The sequence below is a fragment of the Bos taurus genome, chromosome 6 (genome assembly GCF_002263795.3).
Source record: "Bos taurus isolate L1 Dominette 01449 registration number 42190680 breed Hereford chromosome 6, ARS-UCD2.0, whole genome shotgun sequence".
Classification (NCBI taxonomy): Eukaryota; Metazoa; Chordata; class Mammalia; order Artiodactyla; family Bovidae; genus Bos; species Bos taurus.
Window position 1 is genome coordinate 18,210,262 of NC_037333.1, and position 19,381 is coordinate 18,229,642.

General features: G+C 38.1%; 1 protein-coding gene across 2 annotated transcripts in view; it reads left to right on the plus strand.

Annotated features, from left to right (window-relative positions):
* Positions 1-19,381, plus strand: part of DKK2 (dickkopf WNT signaling pathway inhibitor 2) — a 132,632-nt gene that overhangs the window by 84,639 nt on the left and 28,612 nt on the right. The window lies entirely within an intron of this gene.

Sequence of the window (19,381 nt, forward strand, 5' to 3'; positions counted from 1 at the left end):
TTAAAAATGTATTCACCTTACACTTGCTTTCAAAGAGTTTCAGCTGTACAGAAAGTATACCTTTCTGACTTTAGAAGGATGGGTTGGAAATATGGGTAAAAAAGAGAAGCATAAAAACCTGCTTGGCCTTCAGTTTGGAGAAGGGCATGAGTATATCATTAAAAGAGAAAATAAAACCTACTACATTTCCAGTAGTTATTTTAAGAGATAATTAACAGTACAATCTAGCACATTGTCTTGTTCATTATTACTTGATTTGTGGATTAAAAAAAAATCCATTGAGAAATTCCATGGAGAAGCAAAGTTGCCTCACAATGCAGTTTCCCAAGGCTCTCCAATTGAGACAAAGCAGTGCTATTAATTATGAACTTGTGGGATCATATTCCACAATGGTGAGATCTCTCCACACTGTCAGGAAGTGTTTCCATTCCAGTCTTACACACACACCCATCTAACACTGATGGTGGTTTCTGTACATATGAACTTTCAGATACCTGCTCTTCTCTGTCTCATAAAAATGAGACAGAGAAATTTCTCAACTCTGATTTAGGCTATCATTTGAAGTAATGGAGTGGTTTATTAAGGAATGTATTGTGCCTTACTTAAGATGTAATTACAGAAGTCATACCTCTTTCCTCTCTAATTTTGCTATGATAAAAATATAAAAAATTAGGTAGTCCAAATAGAAAATAAAAAGCAGTGATGATAACATTAGGCAAAACAAATCAACAAACAAAACAACTCAAAGCTTCAAAATTCATATGCACATCCTAGGACTTTTAGATCATCACTAATCATCTAAACCTTGTGTCTGAAATTTTAGCTGGTTCAGTGGTGACCCTGGCTATATATGGAAGAGCAGACAGATTTTCATCATGCAGCTTATCATCTATTTGGGGAATTTTATGTAAATTAATGAGAATAATAACACTTTTACAACATTTATAATGTACTTTAAGTAACAGGTTATCTCATTTGACCACTCAACAGTCTAGTAAATAGTGATTATTATACTCATTGTGTATTTGTGGAAACTGAGACATTACTTTGCCAACAAAGGTCTGTCTAGTCAAAGCTATTGTTTTCCAGTAGTCATGTATGGATGTGAGAGTTGAGCCATAAAGAAAGGTGAGCACTGAAGAATTGATGCTTTTGAACTGTGGTGTTGGAGAAGACTCTTGAGAGTCCTTTGGACTGCAAGGAGATCCAACCAGTCCATCCTAAAGGAGATCAGTCCTAAATATTCATTGGAAGGACTGATGCTGAAGCTGAACCTCCAATACTTTGGCCACCTGATGCGAAGCAGTGACTCACTGGAAAAGACCCTTATGCTGGGAAAGATTGCAGGCGGGAGGAGAAGGGGATGACAGAGGATGAGATGGTTGGATGGCATCACTGACTCGATGGACAGGAGTTTGAGTAAACTCTGGGATGCCTGGAGTGCTGTAGTTCATGGGGTCGCAGAGTCAAACACGACTGAGTGACTGAACTAAATTGAGGCTTGGCTGATAATTTGCAAAAGATGGTGCTCAAACTCCATCCATAACTTGTATTTTCCTCACCATAATGTACAGTAGGACTTTCACACTGTATGAAAACTAGATGTCTAGAGCCTTATGATAAATTAACTGGAATTATAAAGTGAGTATATTTTTGAAGTCTAAAATATTTGATTTTATTACTTGAAAGTGATAGAATTTATGATAGTGTAGTGCAACCCTATGTACCATTATTCTGTGATTCTGGAATGTGAGGAGGAGGATGAAATAGTCTCCTTTCTGCGGGGAATATTCTCAATCTCTTGCTGCTCAACTCTTCAGTGGGCTATTAGTGACTTAAATGTAGGATTGCTGTTTTTATGTGAGGGACTACCTCACATGAACACAGTGGGGAAAAAGTCTCAGTAACCTCTGAGCTTCTAAGGAAAGGGAAGGAAAGATGAGAAGTCTCAGCTTTCCCTTTTATCTACTGAATGAGGCAAATTATCTATAGCCTTCAAAATCATCAAAATGTAATTGATCTTCCAAGTGGTAATGGTTAAAGCCTTCATCTCATATTTTTCTGTATTAAACATTTGTTACTTTGTTCTCCTTCTATAGAACAAAACCGGTGGGAAGGTATGAACAAAATTTATACCAGAAGGGTGTTCTAGCCACCTCTTTAGATTTGTGTTACAAATGTGTTTTTGTCTGTTTTATTTCCATAGAGGAAGGTGAAGTGCAATCCCTGCTTTGGAGCATGAACACAGTGATGGGATGGCCGGCACGCAGTGCTGGTTGTCCTGGTAACAGCATCTCAAATCTTACACTAACATCTGGTGTTCTTAAGCTTAACAGCTGGTTGTCTACAGAAAAAATTGAACAAGGAGTTGAAACACAAATGGGAATACCATAAAATAAAAGGAGTTACCTAGGAGGAATACCAAGAAATAACTAAGCTAAAGCAGGAAATGAGATGCAACTTGCAAAATGCAGAGAGAAATATATCAGGGATTAAAAAATGGATAAAAGATAATGTCACTTGGAAAATAATGAATATTCTGAGTTAAAAGTTTTGCATTATTTTTATAAGGCAAATTGACCAACATGTTGGAAAGATGAAAGATCAAAATTAAATTTTGGAGAATATGAACCAACAGACTATATTTTGTATTCCTTAAGTCCCAACACAAGTGGAAATCATGATTGCAAGTGTACTCAAACCTTTTGAACATTCTTGGTAAAGTGTTTGAAGATGAGAAAATACTCAGGATTTCTTGATCAGAGCTTTTAACTATTGATTTCTACTCATAGAATTACATGTCATTATAGTTGAAGGATTTGAGGTTATTTTTATTTTGAGGAGGTGTTTTTTTTATGGACTCACTGAATAAATACTGAAGTAGTACTCATTTTAAATCACAATGTTAATACAAAAAATAATGTTGGCACCAATATTACTCATTCTGAAGGGCACAGGATGTTATTTACAAAAAGTTGTTAACAGAGATTCATAGTGATAATTCTCCACCTTCACCTTTAAAGTTGGAAAGTTCATTAAATTTCCAATTACAATTGTACAAAAAAATTCCTGCTATATCTACTCTCATAAATAAAATATATGATATAGAAATAGGTTCTTTCCTACAAGGAAAGTGACTGAAAATAAGCAGAGGCTTTCTTGTGGTTTAAGATATAATCACAGAAAGCTAAATAAAGCCACCGGACTCATAACAGTGTAAGACTTATTCTGAGTAGATTTAATAGGCAGAACCAGAAAATCTAGATAGGAATAGAAAGGGAATCAGACTTTTACTTGTCACAGAGAAGAATAGTTTAGGAATTTGTTTCCAAAAAGGAATAGACAGCCCCTTGAGGTCATCATGTCCAGAGTTTCAGGGGACAAGTTTTAGTCATTACTGTTGAGAATGCTGTATATAGAAGGCAGTCAAGGCCATAAATGGACGGAATTCTGGAGCGAAACATTCTACCAAGAAACTGGAAAATCTGAGAGCAGAGCTGTTTAGAATTACTGTGTTAGAAAGGTGAAAGAATGAAGATGACTCATTTAAGATACGGTGAAGAACCAGGAATGATGAGTGCTATACACTAAGAAAATCAGTGTCCATTAAGGACAATCATGTCCTTCAGAGAGAGAGAATGAAACGAGTAGGGATAACTCTGTATTGAGCTCTTTGAAGGTTAACCAGGGGTAAATTATGAGTTTCTGCACATTGATAGCATCAGATCTCAGGTTACATGATGAATTAAGGAATAGATTAGCAGCCAGAGAGAGCCTGTGCAAACTACTCTTTCAAGAAATTTACTAACAAAAAGAGAATAAGCATAGAGATTTTTTTAAATAGAATTTTGCACAATTTGCTAGCAGATGGGAAGAAATAAAAATACACACTCTCCTTCTAACTAAACTCTCACTAGTCAAACTCCAGAAAACAATATATTCGGGTAGCAGGCCAAACTTATACAAGAGAAAGGAAAAACCATTAGAGAAGTAAAGAGTCTATGGAGCCTAAACGAGAGAGCAGTAGGGAGGAACAGTACCCTGTTAATGCTAGATGTGCAAAACAATGTTCATATAGCAATTCATTCATTTGTTTTTAAGCATTTATGATAGGCCGGGCACAGTTCCAGATGTTGTAGACACAGTCATATAAAAGAAAATAAAAACCCCTGCCCTCATGGTGCTTATACTTCAGTCAGGGGAGTGACAATAAATAAGTAAATGATTCAAATAATTAGCATGCCATATAGTGAGAAATGCTGTGGAGAAAAATAAAGCTGTAAAGGGGGAGAGGGAGCAACGGAGTTGGGTGTCAGGATGGCCTCAATAATACAGTGAAGGAAGGAGAGGGGCGACTGGGTGAGGTGGCTCTCTGGGGATGAGCCTTCCAGCAAAGAGAAGGGCTGGCTGCTGGGTCGTTAAGTATGAAGAGGCCTGGTGTGTGGGAATCATAAGGAGATCAGCATGGCTGGAGTGGGGTGAGCAGGGTAAGACAAGCACAGGGTCAGCTCCTTTCAAACCGAAGGGGTTCAGGCTTTTGTGCGGAAGGAGATGGATAGCCAGTGGACAGTTTCTAGTGAGTAACTGACAGCATAGATCTTCCATTTCAGCAGACCCACTAAGGCTGCTTTGTTGAGAATACAATGGTGTAGGAGAATTCTGGGATGGAGGAGCAAAGATGGAAGGAGTGAAGCAGTGCAGATAGTGAGCAGAGGCTGGATTCCAAAAACACATTAAGGATAGAGCTCCATGGATCTGGTGATAGATTTGAAGTTAGGAGTGAAAGAGGAATACAGCATGGTGTGAGGTTTTGGCCTGACAACTGCCATTACAGACTTGCCATTCACTGAGATAGGGAAGACTTCCGTGAAAAAGAAATAGAATAGCATTTGTAATCTTTTTCTGAAGGTCTCCAAAGGATCGTCCCCACCTATATGCAATTCCACAAAACATTCACTGGGATTTTTTAACATTCCAATTTGGAACTGAATTGAATTGAAGGTTTGCAATTCATGACATTTCACATTGTGCAGAAGCCTCACACACGTTACTGCATGTAAAGCACTTAACACATAACATAGTCCATAGTAACTACAAAAAATGATTCCAATAAATATTACCTATTATTAGAATTTTTGTAGTGTCAGGCTGTTGAGATGCTGGTGCTATATTTACCAAAAGTTTTGTCTAGATCTCTAGTTTGTTCTACTAGATGGAAACAAACAGTAAAAGCAGGTAATATCATATTATTTCTGTAATGCTAAAGAAAAGCAGGTTAATGACATATAGTCCCTGAAAATGGGCAACTTTTATATTAGTTGCAACAAATAGCTTTTATAAACAGAAACCAAAATACAGCTTTTAAGAGGTGATTTCCCTCATTATGTAGACAAAAACCAAAAGCCCACAGATGTTAGTGATATGTGCAAAGTCTACATGCTGATAAGGGAGAATCAGGACCTGAATCCAGAATTCCATCTCCTGGTCCTCAGCTACTTGGACCACAATAATACTACCTCTTTTGTTTGAATCCAAAATTCATCTGTACAAAGATTTCTATGTTTTCAGGCAACTGTGTTTATGTTCATCAGAGCCAAAAAGGTACACTCCCATTGTTTGTGCTTTTCTGTGATGATTAGGTAGAAAATAAATAGAAGTAATTAAAATGTGACCAAAGCTGTCATCTTTTTACCTAAAGTAAAAAAAAGAGTCCAAACAGCCACCCACCCGCAGAGCAGAGCTCTAGAAATGTGTGAGTAATTCAAGTCACCTGGGTACTATGGACTCTGCAGGTGTTTGTAACACATACCCTTTACTGGTAAATGATTTCCTGGTGTTTCATTTAGTCCCAGTGTCAGTGCATAAAGAAGGAAACCTCAGACATCAAAGGAAGAAAGAAGATTAAAGGATCCTAGCACTTTAGAAACAAGACATTGTCAAATCTACCGTTTTCTTCCCTGCAGTGCTCCTCTACACGCAACTCTAAGCAAAGTGACTAGGGGAGCAAGCACAATCTGGTAGGCAGATGTTGGAATATATGTTGGCTATATCGCCACTTGTCATCTATACACATGTACACACATGGGAGAGGGCAAAGAAAGTGGTTTGGGGTTGATGCTAAGACACTGACATCACTCTTGCAGAGATGCAGGATAGGAGTCGATGCCCCAATCTGTACTTCTAAGACCTTTCAGTAAACGTGGACTAGGACACAGGCAGAAAACTTTATGTGTGAGGATTGACCTGTGTCTTTATGTCAGATGGGTTGCTTACAGCTCTATGTATATCTCTATATATCTAGAAGCACCTCAAGTAATACTAAAATAATCCCTCTTACCTTTGACTGTTAAGCAAACTAATTCATTCAACATTAATGACTATTCTATGCCAGGCACTCTGTGTCAGACCCAAGATAGTAGTTATTAGTTCTAGAATTTTGCAAGTACAAACTTACACAGTTTAGTAATTTCCTCATACATGCTGGAAGAGATAGTAAGCTTAACTAGTTAAGTAAAAGTACTGACCTTCAGCCAGGAATAAGACACTAATTTACACTTTCCAAGGAGCAAGTACTGATATTCAGCCAGGAATAAGACACTAATTTACACGATCATTTTAAAGCTGACATAGTGCTCTCACCTACATGTTTTCATTTTGATGTTCACTCAGCCAGTGAACCTGTGATGTAGAAAAAGTGGACACCTTCTATAAGCCTGTTCTTGTTGTTCAGTTGCTCAGTCATGGCTGACTCCTTGCAACCCCATGGACTGTATGTAGCACACTTGTCTCCTTGGTCCTCCACTAGCTGCCAGAGTTTGCTCAAACGCATGTCCGTTGAGTTGGTGATGCTTGATCTAACGATCTCGTCCTCTGCCTCACCCTTCTCCTTTTGCCTTCAATCTTTCCCAGCATCAGGGTCTTTTCCAGTGAGTTGGCTCTTCACATCAGGTGGCCAAAAGATTGGAGCTTCAGGTTCAGCATGAGTCCTTCCAATGAATATTTATTTCCTAAATATGATATGATTTCCTTTAGGATTGAGGGGTCTGATCTCCTTACATTCCAACAAACAAGTCTTCTCCAACACCACAGTTCAAAAGCATCAATTCTTTGGCATTCAGCCTTCCTTATGGTCCAACTCTCACATCCATACATGACTACTGGAAAAACCATAGCTTTGACTGTACAGACCTTTGTCAGCAAAGTGATGTCTCTGTTTTTTAATATGCTAAGTTTGTCTTAGCTTTCTTTCCAAGGAGCAAGCATCTTTTAATTTTATAGCTGCAGTCACCATTTGCAGTGGTTTTGGAACCCAAGGGAAAAAAAATCTGTCACTGCTTCTTCCACTTGTTCTCCTTCTGTTTGGGATGAAATGATGGGACTGGATGTCATAATCTTAGTTTTTGAATGTTGAGTTTCAAGCCAGCTTTTTCACTTTTTCACACTCATGAAGAGGCTCTTTAGTTCCTCTTCACTTTATGCCATTAGAGAGGTATCATCTGCATATCTGAGCCTGTTGATATTTCTCCCAGCAATCTTCACTCAGGCTTGTAAGTCATCCATCCAGTCATCCATCATACATCCACATGATGTGCTGTGCATGTAAGTTAAATCAGCAGGGTGACAATATACACCTTGTTGTATTCCTTTATCAATTTTGAACCAGTCAGTTGTTTATAAGCCTATTTTGTTTAAAGAGACAATGTCCCTGATTGAATTAGCAAAACCTGTAACTAGGAAATATGCTAATAGGCAATTCAGTCTAGCATGATGGTTCACGTCTTGGTTATTGTAAACAGTGCTACAGTGAACACTGGGGATGCATATATCTTTCTGAATTATGGTTTTCTCTGGGTATATCCCCAGGAATGGGATTGATGACTCATATGGTAAATCTATTTTTAGATTTACGTTCATACTGCTCTCCATAGGGATTGTACTAATTTACATTTTGACCAACAGTGTACGGGAGGGTTCCCTTTGCTCCACATCCTCTACAGCATTTACTATTTGTAGACTTTTTGATGATGGCCATTCTGACTGGTGTAAGGTGATACCTCCCTGTATTTTTGATTTGCATTCCCCTAATCATTAGTGATACTGAGCATTTTTACATGTACTTTTTGACTATCTGCATTTCTTCTTTGGATAAATGTCTATTTAGATCTTCTGCCCATTTTTTTTGTTTGTTTGTTTGGGTTGTTTGTTTCTTTTATATAGAGCTGCATGAGCTGTTTGTAAATTTTAGAGATTAATCCCTTGTCAGCATCATTAACAAATATTTTCTTCCATTCTGTGCCTTATTTTTTCATTTTGTTTATAATTTCCTTTGTTGTGCAAAAAGACTTTAAGTTCAATTAGGTCCCATTTCTTTATTTTTATTTTTCATTTCATTACTCTAGGAGGCAGATACAAAAAGATATTGTGGCAATTTATGTCAAAGAGTGTTCTGCCTATGCCATCCTCTAAGAGTTTTATAGTATCTGGCCTTACATTTAAGTCTTCAGTCCATTCTAAGTTTATTTTTTGTATCTGATATTAGAAAATGTTCTAATTTCATTCTTTTACATGTAGCTGTCCAGTTTTCAAAGCAACAGTTATTGAAGAGACTGTCTTTTTTTTTTTTTGGAAGGTTTGTCGGTCCAGCTGTTCTAATTGGTGGTTGAAGCTTTCAAGTCAGAACAGCTAAGATTTGGGTCTCACATAGATACGTGATGAGAAAAATGGAGACAGAAGTTCTCTTGATGCCTTGTACTCAATTTTTCTAACTAGGAAAAGTTTTTTTTTTTTTTTTTTTCTGATTATACAACTCATGCATTGTTTTGTAGAAACTTTGGAAAAACAGAAACTCATAACAAAGACAATAAGATGTACCCATAATTGCATTACTTGGCAACAATTATCAATATAAATTCACTTGCAACATTTTTTTTCCTTTCAGGAGAGCAAGGCATTTTGGGAATATGTTCTTTTTGTTTTTCTTTAATAGAAAATTATTTAATTAGTATACATGTGTTCCCCATCCTGAAACCTCCTCCCTCCTCCCTCCCCACACCATCCCTCTGGGTCGTCCCAGTGCACCAGCCCCAAGCATCCAGCATTGTGCATTGAACCTGGACTGGCATCTCGTTTCATACATGACGTTTCACATGTTTCAATGCCATTCTCCCAAATCTTCCCACCCTCTCCCTCTCCCACAGAGTCCATAAGACTGTTCTATACATCAGTGTCTCTTTTGCTGTCTCGTATACAGGGTTATCGTTACCATCTTTCTAAATTCCATATATATGCGTTAGTATACTGTATTGGTGTTTTTCCTTCTGGCTTACTTCACTCTGTATAATAGGCTCCAGTTTCATCCACCTCATTAGAACTGATTCAAATGTATTCTTTTTAATGGCTGAGTAATACTACATTGTGTATATGTACCACAGCTTTCTTATCCATTCATCGGCTGATGGACATCTAGGTTGCTTCCATGTCCTGGCTATTATAAACAGTGCTGCGATGAACATTGGGGTACACGTGTCTCTTTCCCTTCTGGTTTCCTCAGTGTGTATGCCCAGCAGTGGGATTGCTAGATCATAAGGCAGTTCTATTTCCAGTTTTTTAAGGAATCTCCACACTGTTCTCCATAGTGGCTGTACTAGTTTGCATTCCCACCAACAGTGTAAGAGGGTTCCCTTTTCTCCACACCCTCTCCAGCATTTATTATTTGTAGACTTTTGGATCGCCGCCATTCTGACTGGTGTGAAATGGTACCTCATAGTGGTTTTGATTTGCATTTCTCTGATAATGAGTGATGTTGAGCATCTTTTCATGTGTTTGTTAGCCATCTGTATGTTTTCTTTGGAGAAATGTCTATTTAGATCTTTGGCCCATTCTTTGATTGGGTCATTTATTTTTCTGGAGTTGAGCTGTAGGAGTTGCTTGTATATTTTTGAGATTAGTTGTTTGTCAGTTGCTTCATTTGCTATTATTTTCTCCCATTCTGAAGGCTGTCTTTTCACCTTGCTAATAGTTTCCTTTGATGTGCAGAAGCTTTTAAGTTTAATTAGGTCCCATTTGTTTATTTTTGCTTTTATTTCCAATATTCTGGGAGGTGGATCATAGAGGATCCTGCTGTGATGTATGTCAAAGAGTGTTTTGCCTATGTTCTCCTCTAGGAGTTTTATAGTTTCTGGTCTTATGTTGAGATCTTTAATCCATTTTGAGTTTATTTTTGTATATGGTGTTAGAAAGTGTTCTAGTTTCATTCTTTTACAAGTGGTTGACCAGATTTCCCAGCACCACTTGTTAAAGAGATTGTCTTTAATCCATTGTATATTCTTGCCTCCTTTGTCAAAGATAAGGTGTCCATATGTGCGTGGATTTATCTCTGGGCTTTCTATTTTGTTCCATTGATCTATATTTCTGTCTTTGTGCCAGTACCATACTGTCTTGATAAATGTGGCTTTGTAGTAGAGCCTGAAGTCAGGTAGGTTGATTCCTCCAGTTCCATTTTTCTTTCTCAAGATCGCTTTGGCTATTCGAGGTTTTTTGTATTTCCATACAAATTGTGAAATTATTTGTTCTAGCTCTGTGAAGGATACTGTTGGTAGCTTGATAGGGATTGCATTGAATCTATAAATTGCTTTGGGTAGTATACTCATTTTCACTATATTGATTCTTCCAATCCATGAACATGGTCTATTTCTCCATCTATTAGTGTCCTCTTTGATTTCTTTCACCAGTGTTTTATAGTTTTCTATATATAGGTCTTTAGTTTCTTTAGGTAGATATATTCCTAAGTATTTTATTCTTTTCGTTGCAATGGTGAATGGAATTGTTTCCTTAATTTCTCTTTTTGTTTTCTCATTATTAGTGTATAGGAATGCAAGGGATTTCTGTGTGTTGATTTTATATCCTGCAACTTTACTATAATCATTGATTAGTTCTAGTAATTTTCTAGTGGAGTCTTTAGGGTTTTCTATGTAGAGGATCATGTCATCTGCAAATAGTGAGAGTTTTACTTCTTCTTTTCCAATTTGGATTCCTTTTATTTCTTTTTCTGCTCTGATTGCTGTGGCCAAAACTTCCAAAACTATGTTAATAGTAATGGTGAAAGTGGGCACCCTTGTCTTGTTCCTGACTTTAGAGGAAATGCTTTCAATTTTTCAGCATTGAGGATAATGTTTGCTGTGGGTTTGTCATATATAGCTTTTATTATGTTGAGGTATGTTCCTTCTATTCCTGCTTTCTGGAGAGTTTTTATCATAAATGGGTGTTGAATTTTGTCAAAGGCTTTCTCTGCATCTATTGAGATAATCATATGGTTTTTGTTTTTCAATTTGTTAATGTGGTGTATTACACTGATTGATTTGCGGATATTGAAGAATCCTTGCATCTCTGGGATAAAGCCCACTTGGTCATGGTGTATGATCTTTTTAATGTGTTGTTGGATTCTGATTGCTAGAATTTTGTTAAGGATTTTTGCATCTATGTTCATCAGTGATATTGGCCTGTAGTTTTCTTTTTTTGTGGCATCTTTGTCAGGTTTTGGTATTAGGGTGATGGTGGCCTCATAGAATGAGTTTGGAAGTTTCCCTTCCTCTGCAATTTTCTGGAAGAGTTTGAGCAGGATAGGTGTTAGCTCTTCTCTAAATTTTTGGTAGAATTCAGCTGTGAAGCCGTCTGGACCTGGGCTATTGTTTGCTGGAAGATTTTTGATTACAGTTTCAATTTCCGTGCTTGTGATGGGTCTGTTAAGGTTTTCTATTTCTTCCTGGTTGAGTTTTGGAAAGTTGTACTTTTCTAAGAATTTGTCCATTTCTTCCTCGTTGTCCATTTTATTGGCATATAATTGTTGATAATAGTCTCTTATGATCCTTTGTATTTGTGTGTTGTCTGTTGTGATCTCTCCATTTTCATTTCTAAGTTTATTGATTTGATTTTTCTCCCTTTGTTTCTTGATGAGTCTGGCTAATGGTTTGTCAATTTTATTTATCCTTTCAAAGAACCAGCTTTTGGCTTTGTTGATTTTTGCTATGGTCTCTTTTGTTTCTTTTGCATTTATTTCTGCTCTAATTTTTAAGATTTCTTTCCTTCTACTAATCCTGGGGTTCTTCATTTCTTCCTTTTCTAGTTGCTTTAGGTGTAGAGTTAGGTTATTTATTTGACTTTTTTCTTGTTTCTTGAGGTGTGCCTGTATTGCTATGAACTTTCCCCTTAGGACTGCTTTTACTGTGTCCCACAGGTTTTGGGTTGTTGTGTTTTCATTTTCATTCGTTTCTATGCAAATTTTGATTTCTTTTTTGATTTCTTCTGTGATTTGTTGGTTATTCAGCAGCGTGTTGTTCAGCCTCCATATGTTGGAATTTTTAATAGTTCTTCTCCTGTAATTGAGATCTAATCTTACTGCATTGTGGTCAGAAAAGATGCTTGGAATGATTTCTATTTTTTTGAATTTACCAAGGCTAGCTTTATGGCCCAGGATGTGATCTATCCTGGAGAAGGTTCCATGTGCGCTTGAGAAAAAGGTGAAATTCATTGTTTTGGGATGAAATGTCCTATAGATATCAATTAGGTCTAACTGGTCTATTGTATCGTTTAAAGTTTGTGTTTCCTTGTTAATTTTCTGTTTAGTTGATCTATCCATAGGTGTGAGTGGGGTATTAAAGTCTCCCACTATTATTGTGTTATTGTTAATTTCTCCTTTCATACTTGTTAGCATTTGTCTTACATATTGTGGTGCTCCCGTGTTGGGTGCATATATATTTATAACTGTTATATCTTCTTCTTGGATTGATCCTTTGATCATTATGTAGTGCCCTTCTTTGTCTCTTTTCACAGCCTTTGTTTTAAAGTCTATTTTATCTGATATGAGTATTGCTACTCCTGGTTTCTTTTGGTCCCTATTTGCATGGAAAATCTTTTTCCAGCCCTTCACTTTCAGTCTGTATGTGTCCCCTGTTTTGAGGTGGGTCTCTTGTAGACAACATATGTAGGGGTCTTGTTTTTGTATCCATTCAGCCAGTCTTTGTCTTTTGGTTGGGGCATTCAACCCATTTACGTTTAAGGTAATTACTGATAAGTATGATCCCGTTGCCATTTACTTTATTGTTTGGGGTTCGAATTTATACACCATTTTTGTGTTTCCTGTCTAGAGAATATCCTTTAGTATTTGTTGGAGAGCTGGTTTGGTGGTGCAGAATTCTCTCAGCTTTTGCTTGTCTGAGAAGCTTTTGATTTCTCCTTCATACTTGAATGAGATCCTTGCTGGGTACAATAATCTGGGCTGTAGGTTATTTTCTTTCATCATTTTAAGTATGTCTTGCCATTCCCTCCTGGCTTGAAGAGTTTCTATTGAAAGATCAGCTGTTATCCTTATGGGAATTCCCTTGTGTGTTATTTGTTGTTTTTCCCTTGCTGCTTTTAATATTTGTTCTTTGTGTTTGATCTTTGTTAATTTGATTAATATGTGTCTTGGGGTGTTTCGCCTTGGGTTTATCCTGTTTGGGATTCTCTGGGTTTCTTGGACTTGGGTGATTATTTCCTTCCCCAGTTTAGGGAAGTTTTCCACTATTATCTCCTCAAGTATTTTCTCATGGTCTTTCTTTTTGTCTTCTTCTTCTAGAACCCCTATGATTCGAATGTTGTAGCGTTTAATATTGTCCTGGAGGTCTCTGAGATTGTCCTCATTTCTTTTAATTCGTTTTTCTTTTATTTTCTCTGATTCATTTATTTCTACCATTCTATCTTCTAATTCACTAATCCTATCTTCTGCCTCTGTTATTCTACTATTTGTTGCCTCCAGAGTGTTTTTAATTTCATTTATTGCATTATTCATTATATATTGACTCTTTTTTATTTCTTCTAGGTCCTTGTTAAACCTTTCTTGCATCTTCTCAATCCTTGTCTCCAAGCTATTTATCTGTGATTCCATTTTAATTTCAAGATTTTGGATCAATTTCACTATCATTATTCGGAATTCTTTATCAGGTATATTCCCTATCTCTTCCTCTTTGGTTTGGTTTGGTGGGCATTTATCCTGTTCCTTTATCTGCTGGCTATTCCTCTGTCTCTTCATCTTGTTTAAATTGCTGAGTTTGGGGTGTCCTTTCTGTATTCTGGCAGTTTGTGGAGTTCTCTTTATTGTGGCTTTTCCTCGCTGTGTGTGGGTTTGTACAGGTGGCTTGTCAAGGTTTCCTGGTTAGGGAAGCTTGTGTCGGTGTTCTGATGGGTGGAGCTGTATTTCTTCTCTTTGTTCAGTCGCGCTGTGGGGAGGGAGGGAGGGATGCTGCAAACAAATAACACTGGCGTGCGCTCGCAGTGCCTCAGCCACACTGGGTCTGCCCCTGCCCACACTGCTCGGGCTCTAGGTTGTTCCGCCGGGAACAATCCGAGGCTGGCCCTGGGTTGCATGTACCTCCCAGGTCCAAGCCGCTCAGGTTCAGGCACTCGGGTAGTCCTCAGAGGCGCAGACTCAGTTGGGCCTGAGTTTTGTGCTCTTCCCAGGTCCGAGCAGCTCAAGTGATGAGGTGTTTGGCGAGCGCCAATGCTGCGACTTATCGCCTCCCCGCCACTCGGTTATCTGGGTGTAAAACTGGCGCACCTTCTCAGGCAGATGTTAACCGTCCAGACCCCCAAGAAGTTTTAGTTAGCAAAGAAGCCTGCTTACAGTTTTATAGATAATGTCTCTCTGGGGCTGCGATTGCCCCCTTCCGGCTCTGGCTGCCTGTCACCGGAGGGGGAAGGTCTGCAGACGGCTATCTCTGTTCAGTCCTTTGTTCCGTGCATGGGCCTGGCGGTCTTAAGTTAGGGCTGGCTTTTCGCGTGGTAGATATCCCAAAGTCTGGTTTGCTAGCCCAAATTATTTCGCTCAGATAGTGCTCAGGGTATTCAGGCCAGATTCTTACTCTAAGCGATGCAGCCCGCGCTGCGCCTCCCTGCCCAGCCCCCGCTTGCTAATGGCGCGTGCAGGCGTCTGCGCTGCTTCTCCGCTGGGGGAGTTACCATAGGACTCGCAATCTTCGAGTTTTAATTGTTTATTTATTTTTTCTTCCTGTTATGTTGCCCTCTGTGCTTCCAAAGCTCGGCACAGATTCGGCAGTGAGAAGGTTTCCTGAAGAGACTGTCTTTACTGTATAGTCTTGCCTCCTTTGTCACAGATTATTTGACCATAGGCGTGTGGGTTTATTTCTGGGCTATCTATGCTGCTCCAATGATCTATTTATCTGTTTTGTGCCAGCACAACACTGGTTTGATGACTGTAGCTCTGTAGCATAGTCTGAAGTCAGGGAGCCTGATTTCTCCATCTCTGTTTTCCTTTCTCAGGGCTGCTTTGGCTATTCTGGGTCTTTTGTGTTTCCATACAAATTTAAAAATTTTTTGTTCTAGTTTTGTGAAAGATGCCATGGGTAATTTGATAGGAATTGCACTGAATCTGTAGATTGCCTTGGGTAATATAGTCATTTTGACAATATTGATTCTTCCAATATAATAATATGGTACTATCTTTCCATCTGCTTGTGTCATCTTTGATTTTGTTCATCAACATCTTACAGTTTTTGGAGTACAGGTCTTTTGCCTCCTTAGGTTTATTCCTAGCTATTTTATTCTTTTTGATGTGATAGTAAATTTGATCATTTCCTTAATTTCTCTTTCTTTTCCTTATTAGTGTATAGAAATGCACAGGATTTCTGTGTATTAATTTTGTATCCTGCTGCTGCTGCCAAGTCGCTTCAGTCGTGTCCGACTCTGTGTGACCCCATGGACTGCAGCCTACCAGGCTTCTCCGTCCATGGGATTCTCCAGGCAAGAACACTGGAGTGGGTTGCCATTTCCTTCTCCAATGCATGAAAGTGGAAAGTGAAAGTGAAGTCACTCAGTCGTGTCTGACTCTTAGTGACCCCATGGACTGCAACCTACCAGGCTCCTCCATCCATGGGATTTTCTGGGCAACAGTACTGGAGTGGGGTGCCATTGCCTTCTCCCACTGTATCCTGCAATTTTGCTGAATTCATTGATGAGCTCTAGTGGTTTTCTGATAACATCTTTAGGTGTTTCTATGTAGAGTTGATGTCATCTGCAAACAGTGACAGTTTTATTTTGTTCTTTTCCAATTTGGATTTCTTTTATTTCTTTTTCTTCTTTGATTAGCATGGCTAGGACTTCCAAAACTATTTTGGATACAAGTGGCAAGAGGGGACATCTCTTTTCTTGTCCTGCTTTTCACCACTGAGAATGGTGTTAGCTGTGGGTTTGTCATATGTGGCCTTTATTATGTTGAGGTATATTCCCTCTATGTCCACTTTCTTGAGCATCTGTGTCATAAAATGGGTGTTGAATTTTGTTAAAAGCTTTTACTTCATCTATTGAGATGATCATATGTTTTTAATTCTTCAGCTTGTTAATGGGCTGTATCACATGGATTTGTGGATATTGAAGAATCCTTGCATTCCTAAGATAAATCCGTCTTGATCATGGTATATGATCCTTTTAATATATTGTTAGATTTGGTTTGCCAGTATTTTGTTGAGGAGTTGTTTTTTTAATAGAAGAGGACTTTAGAAAAATAACTGCAATACTATTATCAAAACTTTGAGTTCCTTAATATCATTAAGTATCCAATAAGAATTCGTGAATGCTTACAATTTTGGAAATCATCAAGGAAAAGTGATTACAATTGAAATGTGTAAAGACAAGTGGTTGTTTTTTACTCATTGGTGAGTAACATATCGATAAGGTGCTTAGTCATACTGTGAAATCATTTTGTAAAAAGCACATCTGCAAAGTATTTGCAGTTTCCAGGAGCCTGTTATTTTCAGGGTCTCATGAAAATACAAACAGTTTGTAGAGAAGCTCCAGCATCTATGGCATCTATTAGCGGGAGGAGTCTTTTTGGCTGGTGACATGGTGAATTTAAGGATTTACATCTGGGCTGAGGTTATGGGGGAGAGTACTGAACTCATACTCACCACACCCAGGTTATGCACCCAAATTCCCAGACAACTTTTGTATCATTTTCGGCAAAGACTGTTCTCAATGAGAACCATCCTGCTCTATTGCTAGAAACAAATTTTTGCCAATGATCAGGGATTGGTTGAGGACTTGGCAGTGAGCCAGCCAGACAGCAGGACATGGGTGTGTACTCTTACCCCATCTCTGTACATCCAAACACATTTATCTAGCAATGGAAAGATCCCCCCAGACATTAAAAGGACAGGACCTATGAATTTTAAATGAACTTCTCCCTAGGGCTCTCCAAACACATGCTGGCAGTTGTGACAGAGACAGTTAATTTGTTAATGCTTAAGAAAGTCACTACTTTTGAAGACAAACAGCTGTATGCACAATTGATGTTAAATAGCAATTATTATTATTATTATTTAATCAGTAACTGGCTGATTACTCTTTTAACTGATTCATTCTATGAAACTGTGTTTTAAAGAATAATAACTTCTTTTTGGAAGGTTCCCAAAAAGTAGGACTGGACTTTTTAGCAAATTTGCTCTTGTTTATTAATGTCTACGTATAAGAAAGGCATTGTAATGTTTCTTGGAATCATCATTTGCAAGTTGTAAACAGTTTTCAGTATACCATTTATAAAAGTACAGCTCTTGTTACCATGGGATGAGCAGTATTATTTCAAAAGCATATTCTTGACTTTTCCAAAAAGTCCTGTTTAAAATTGCAGGTGGAATTTGGTCAGTGCATATTGGTCAGTGCTCAAGGAGGGGAGATGAAAAGCAGTGCATGACCAGATCCTTATGCTTTTGATCCACACTCAGAAAAGAGTCTGGCGAGTACTGGGTTTTGTAATAAAAAATCACTTCATCCAATGTTAATGTGGAAACAACTTGATTTGTTTGTGTGAATAAAGTTCTGGTGATCTCATTTAAACACAGGAAATGTTACAGTTAGGCTGTAATCCATCCTATCTGATACCTGCTGGGCCCAGGTGTGGCTGTCTTTCCTCTTCCTACGATAGGGAATCCAATCGCTCACGTCTCTAGACCATGCCCCAGAATTATACAGGAGTCTTAAAAAGAGACTTAACCTTTTCAAACATACAGTGACGCCCTTGCCTTGACTCACAACATGGAACAAATATGCAACTTCTGGCAACATTTCCTGATGTAGAGTTATTTTGTGCCTTTTTGCCCAGGCAATGGGCTCTTCCTACAAATCTTTTTACAAATATGAAATGTGATTCCAGTTTAGGCTGAGTAAAATACTTTGCAAATTTCTCTAAGCTCATAAACTTGGGAGCAGGGCCTGAAAAATGTATGGCTATCCTCAAAATTCTGATGCATGGCCATAACAAGGGGAGTTGATAGGTGTGTATAAGAATTATAGACATGATCTGAAGCGAGTTTATTTCAAACAATAGACATGCTGTCCATATTTTGGGGTGAAAACTGGCATGCCCATGAGATTGAACAGAATTAACATGGTGGGAAACTTGCTTACTGACTCAGTTTGTTTAGACTCATAAACAAGTTAGACTTTAAAATAAATGATTGGGTGGTGGTATTCCTTGGGGCAAGCATTTTGAAAAAGTAGTAGTTTTGTACTGGTTTCTGTATGGTGGTGATGAAGGTGTATCAGGAAACTGTATACCCTTAGTATTCCATCTACATATCTTTAGGATATTTAAAGGAAGCCATGACTAGCTGCTCACCTTTTTGTTTCCTTACAAAAATACAGTGGTGACGGTTAACTAGGAATGCTATAAGATACGACCACCAATGAGAAAAATATTGATAGACAAAGGCAAAGAAAATTTAGGAAGAGGTATTTAGGATGGAAGGTCAGCAGCTTCATTTGATCCTTGTAAGTACCCAGTGTAATAGCTCCCACCAACCAAGAGGCTTAACCAATTTCCTGAGAACAATCAGGGAAGAAATGAAATAGAGAGTCATTGTGTGCTGCTAGGACAGCATTATTGCCATGGCAGAGACCATCAATACCACTTAGGGATGAAAGAGTCTATTTTTTCCTTTAGATAATTTATATGTGAAAAATATCAGCTATAGGAATGTAACATGTGAATTTAAATTTTTTTAAATTGGAGTACAGTTGCTATACAATGTTGTGTTAGTTTCCACTGTACAATAAAGTGGATCAGCTGTACATATACACACGTACCTTCTTTTATGGATTTCATTTCCATTTAGGTCACACAGAGCACTGAGTAGAGCTCCCTGTGTAATGCCACAGGTTCTCATTAGTTATCTATTTTATACATAGTATGTCAATTTCAATCTCCCAATTCATCACAGACTCCCTTTCCTTGGTATCCATACGGTTGTTCTCCACATCTGTGTCTCTATTTCTGCTTTGGAAATAAGATCATCTATACCAACTTTTTCAATTCCATATATATGTATTACTATATGGT